Below are 6,000 nucleotides of genomic sequence, written 5' to 3'. Positions count from 1 at the left end.
AAATTTGCCACATGACAACTAAATCTATCAATCCAAACAAAGACAACAGGAGACCCTGGTTCACACCAGAGCTAAAAAATCATAAACACGAGTTGAGATGCAAGGAACAAAATTGGCGAAAAAACCCATCTACAACCACCCTCCTCATCTACAAATCATGCCTTAACTCATACAGAAACAACATCAACACAACAAAGAGAATATTCTTCTCCAAAAAAATCCACCACCTCATCTTTGATTCAAGAGCTCTTTTCTCCTATGTATCAACCCTCACAAAACCCCCGGCACCGACCATTCCAGATGATCAAGCACTCACTAAAGCGAACGAACTAGCAGACTTTTTCGACAACAAAATCACTTCACTTCTAGCTCCCCTCAAGGGACCATCTACACATCCAAAACACGTAATCAACCTCACCCCCCAATCTTCGCAATCACCCGCTCAACAAACACCTCATTCAACCGCTCAACCACCACTCCCAACAGATCAACAACCATCGCACCCAAATGTCAAACAACCTAACACTAACACTTCACTAACACTACTCAACACTTTTGAGCTCACATCCACTCTAGAAATAGAGAATATTCTCAAGAAGATAAAACCATCCTCTCATCCATCAGACCACATTCCATACAACAAACTGTGTCTGATCTCCAACACCATAGCCAAACCTTTAGCAGACATTATTAACTGCTCCTTCTCTCAAGGACATGTCCCGAACCAACTCAAGTTAGCCATGCTCAAGCCGCTCCTCAAAAAACCTAACTTACCCACCTCAGACCCAGCAAACTTTAGACCCATAGCAAACCTCCCGTTGATTGCCAGAGTTATGAAAAAGTTGTAAACAAACAACTTACAGAATATCTTGACGAAAACAACATCCTCACCTCAAACCAATTTGGCTTTCGCAAGTCTATGAATACCGAATCATTATTAACATCATTATCAGACACTATCATTTTCAACCTAGAAAAGGGCCAACCTTGCCTCCTCGCTCTCCTTGATCTTTCATCAGCGTTTGATACCGTTAACCACTCATGCCTCCTGCAACGCCTAATAGACATTGGCATTACAGGAGTAGTTTTTAACTGGTTCAAATCATTTTTGGAGAACAGAACATACAAGGTCAAGATAAATAACAAAGAGTCCCACACCATCGAATCCAAAAGGGGGGTACCACAAGGATCATCCCTCTCCCCGACTCTTTTCAATATTTATCTACTCCCTCTTTGTCAACTTCTCACTAACCTTAAGCTAAGACATTACCTATACGCGGATGATATTCAAATCCTCATCCCTATAGAAGATTCCATATACAAAGCCATATCATTCTGGAATAAATGTCTGTCAGCTATCAACAATCTACTCACCAGTCTCAACTTGGTTCTAAATAAAAACAAAACTGAAATCCTCATTATAACTCCGGAAAACTATACCCCTTCCTCACATTCTAACACTAATCAACATCCGGTCACCACAGGGCTCTCCACCACACAACAAGTTAGAGATCTGGGAGTCATCATAGACAACAGACTCAGTCTCAACAAATTCGTCAACAACACAACAAAAGAATGTTTCTTTAAACTTCAAACATTAAAGAAACTCAAACCTCTCCTCCTATACAGAGACTTCCGCATGGTTTTACAAGCCATCATACTCCCAAAGCTGGATTATTGTAACTCTCTCCTCCTAGGCCTTCCAGCATGTACCATCAAACCACTTCAGATGGTCCTGAACGCCTCTGCAAGAATTCTATCAAATGCCAAAAAGAGAGATCATATCACCCCAATTCTCCACCATCTCCACTGGCTTCCAATTAAATACAGGATCCAGTTCAAGTCTTTAATGATGATACATAAGGCCTTACACAACATCGCACCTCTCAACCTAACATTCCAAATTCAATTACACACATCTGTGAAACCAACCAGAAGCGCCTATCAGAACAGACTAATCACACAACCTATGAAATCCGTTCTGAGGAAACGTGCATTATCCACAGCAGGCCCTTCACTTTGGAACTCGCTCCCTCCAGACCTTCGTTTAGAACCATGCCACTCTACATTTAAAGGGAAACTTAAGACTTGGCTTTTCAAACAAGCTTTCCCCTAGAGCCAAGAACACGAAGAAAAGTCTTTTCAAGCCCACAACGAGTTATTCAGATCTATTTTTCTTCCTTTGTTAATCAGAAATTTACACATGCTGACTTCAATGTAAAACTTATTACTTTGTTTTTGTTCAATGTAAAACTTCTTTTATTCTGTTCTATGTAAACCGCTATTTGTAGCGATAGTTACTGTTCTTTGTGAACCGGGGTGATATGTATATTATACAGGAACCTCCGGTATATAAATTAATTTAAATAAATAAATAATCCCATTTCCATGACACCTGCTTCTGCAGCAAGAGAAGCAGCAGTTCTAACACATTGGACAATCTAGGGAGACATCTATGATAGTAATTTAGGGACTCAAGAAATGCTTTCAGTTCTGGCACAAAGCACGATGCAGGTGAATCTTCCAGTGTCTGCACCTCATTTTCAATGAGTACCCTTTTGCCTCAATGACGTGACTCAAAACTATAGAAATATTGTTAAAAAAAAAAAAGAATATTTGTTTTCCTCTAATTTTAATCCTGCTTGTTTTTTTACCTTTGACACACAGCCTGCAAGTTTTCCAGGTGTTACTTTTAGTCTTGTCCTGTCACTAGGATATTCTCCAAATTCACCATTGCATTTTGTATTCCCTGGAACACCCCTTCGATGGCACACTAAATAATTCCTGGGAACCATGCCACCCCAAAAGGTAATTGGGAAGAACCCTCAATATAGGTCATTTTCTTTACAGCTCTCTCAATTCCTCATCTAGTAATAGCTGCACATACGCATGGCTCAGGTCCAGTTTGGAAACAACAGTCTATACATTAGAGAGGTAAAAAATAAAAAATTCTAAAAATTGAGAATGAGTCCAGTTGTGCTGATCTATTCAATGTGACTCTAGTTTTCAAAAATTTGCAACAATCCATTGCTTTTCATAACTGAATGAATGGAGTTAAGCCAGCATTAAAATTACACAGGTTCCAAATCTTCTCTCTCTCCAACCAGAGGAGATCCCAGGCCACCATTTCCTGGAGCTTATAAGGCACCTAATTGGGAATGAAGAAATGGGGTTAAGCATCTGAAAGTAGTAGAATGCGGGCCAAAACTCCTGCAAATGTCCCCAAATTTGTGGCACTTCTGTAATATGTCATCCATTATTGCTGAGTAAAGCTAACTAATCTTTGACTAACCCCAAGTACAGAACAGGGAGCCATTTCCTTCCTAGAAAGCAAAGTGACAACCAGTAACACTGCAGCTCTCCCTCTTCCCTCATGTCCACCATGGCTTTCCTCACAAAAGGGAAAAAACTCACTAGTATATGCAAACAGCCTTATACTAACTGGTTGCATTTCTGTTGATTTCTCTAGGGACCCATGTGATAAAAAGGGGTTCATCTCCCATGAGAGAGAAAATGGCCCTCATATCAAGTTTCATTTCCACCTGTCTGTCATTGACAGTGTCTCCGAACCAAAATTGGAAGTGAATATGTTATATTATTCAGTTAATATACTCTCTTCTCTTCATCTACCATTGATTCTTGCAGGCCTAACCATCAATCTGGCCCTATGGTTGGCCCTTGTAGGAATGGATTCCTGCCAAGACTAATCCTGACACTCATTCCCCTTTAAACAAGGATGAAACAAAATGGTCCTAGGGTTGCATGTCTAAAAGGAACAAGTGCTGACTCCAGCTCTGCCAGGAGACATGTGTTTATTCTGTACCTACTTCACCAAATGGTCTCTGGGCCAAAAAAATTATATGTATTAAAATTCTGCCAGCCATCAGGCTAAGAAACTAAGTGACCTGACCAATGGCAGTGATCCTGTACCAAGTCACACAGTTCCTTTTTTCGTTCTCCGGCAAAATGGGAGCCACCACATTCTGAATCACAGAATAAGTCTCTTAATCACAAACTGTGAGAAAATGAACCATTGATGGGTCTTCATCAGAGATTTTCTTGGCCTTGAAATATGTCCATAACTCTCCACATATTCTGACCAATCACTGACTGCATAAAATTCTGATTCCATTACAAATGTTGCCCTTAAGTCAATTTTATCCTTGTCACCTCTCTATAGGATTTGCGGCTCAAACATTTTCAGTTTGATTCATTTTTTTTTGTTTCAAGATTTCCTTTTTCAGCTCATTTAACTTTTTTTTTTCAATCCTACTCATTTTGTGAACCTCCAAAAAATGATTATGCACCAAAAAAAATCCAAAAGAAAATAGATTGGGCTTCCCCAAAGTGCTTCAACCCCTCCCCATCTCAGTAAATTCAAACCTGGAGCCTGTGTTTACTTGTCTGGGCTGAACTTAGGCATCCCTAGTTCCCATCAACCTCCCTTCCACCTGGTAAAATCTATCTTGGGGCCCAGGCTTACCTAGCTGTGCCAATCTGTGCTCAGCCAGGGCCTCACCAGGTGCCTCCTGCCATCCCAGAAACATGTGATGGGTCCTAAGACTTCCCTCCCAAGCCCCCACCACCCCCTTGCAACAGATCTGAATAGAAAGGATGAAAGGGGCAAGAATGAGGCCCACTTGCTCCTGCCCTACCATCTGGAGTTTTTAAAATGACTCCAGTCACCTTGAGGATGACTGGCGCCTGTCTCAGTTATGGCTGACACCACTATGTTGCATGGCTTTACAACATAATGATGCCAGCTATAACTGAAGCTACATTAATTCAGCGCTGGCCACAGGTGACTGATGCCATTTTTATATATCCAGGCAATAACAGAAGAGCAAGTGGGTTTCACTCCTGCCCTTTCTTTCCTATTTATCTGGACTTTTGAGAAGGGATAAGTGGATGCCAGAGAGGAAGCTCTTCAGCCCAGGCACATATATTTCCAGGGAAACAGGAGGAAACCGGGAAGGTCTCATCTGGACCTGGCTCAGACCAGACATTTTAGGCCCAGTCCCAGTTCCTAGCTAGCTTTTACCAGATAGGAGGGGAATTAGAGGGTATGGGGAGGCTCCGGTTGGGCCCAGCTCAGGCTAGCTAGAAAAAGCCAGGTCCCAGGTTTGATTTTACAGGATAGGAAGGAAGTTGATAAGACGTGGGGAGGTCCTTTTTTAAAATGTGGCCAAAAAAAAAGAAAATGCCCTAAAATTTGCAGATACATTTGTGAGAAACCATTTTTTGTTTGTATGATTTGGAATTAACTGAAAATCTGTTGCTGGGGGGGGGGATGGGGACACACACCCTTGGGATGAGGTGGAGCTGGCGTAACCTGCAGAATAGAGCCCTGCAGGTCCCCACCGTTGGCTGCGGATCTGGCTAAGGCAGGAGCCTAACTGGAGCTTCATCTATACCAGCCCTCGTTCCTCTTAGATTAGTCATCAGGTGCTGACGCCAGCAACTCTTTGGCAGGGGCCTTTGCTGATGAGCTGTAGATCAATAGAGATAGATGGGTCACAGGCCAGGGTCCAGGGCAGACTAGGTATGGGCATAGTCAAAGAGCAGGCAAAGGTTGCTGGCAGGCAGAGAACAAATGTGATCAAGAGTTAGATGTTGGTCAGTGGCAGGCAGAGTTCAGGTATAGTCGTGAGTTAAGCCATGGTCAGAAACAGAGATCTGTCCAAGGAAAGGTGGGACAGACAGGCAGGCAGGGAGATGAGGAGCAGCACAGGTGAGCAAGTGAAGACATGAAAGAAACTGAAGAACTGAAGACTGACCACTAGATGAGGACCTGACAAAGAACTGAAGGCTGATTACAAAATGAAGACAAAGACCAGGAGTACAGGAACAAAGACCAGAAACACAGGAACGAAGACCAGGAACACAGGCAGGAATACTGAGGCAATTTGCTCTAATTTGCAATAGTGGACCTATTGCCGAGGCACTGGAGCCAAGTCAAGGAAGGACTTAAACAGGCCTTAGCATGAGACGCTACCTACA

This window comes from Rhinatrema bivittatum, chromosome 2 (assembly GCF_901001135.1).
Source record: "Rhinatrema bivittatum chromosome 2, aRhiBiv1.1, whole genome shotgun sequence".
In the NCBI taxonomy this organism is placed as follows: Eukaryota; Metazoa; Chordata; class Amphibia; order Gymnophiona; family Rhinatrematidae; genus Rhinatrema; species Rhinatrema bivittatum.
Note: the sequence above shows the minus strand (reverse complement) of the source record.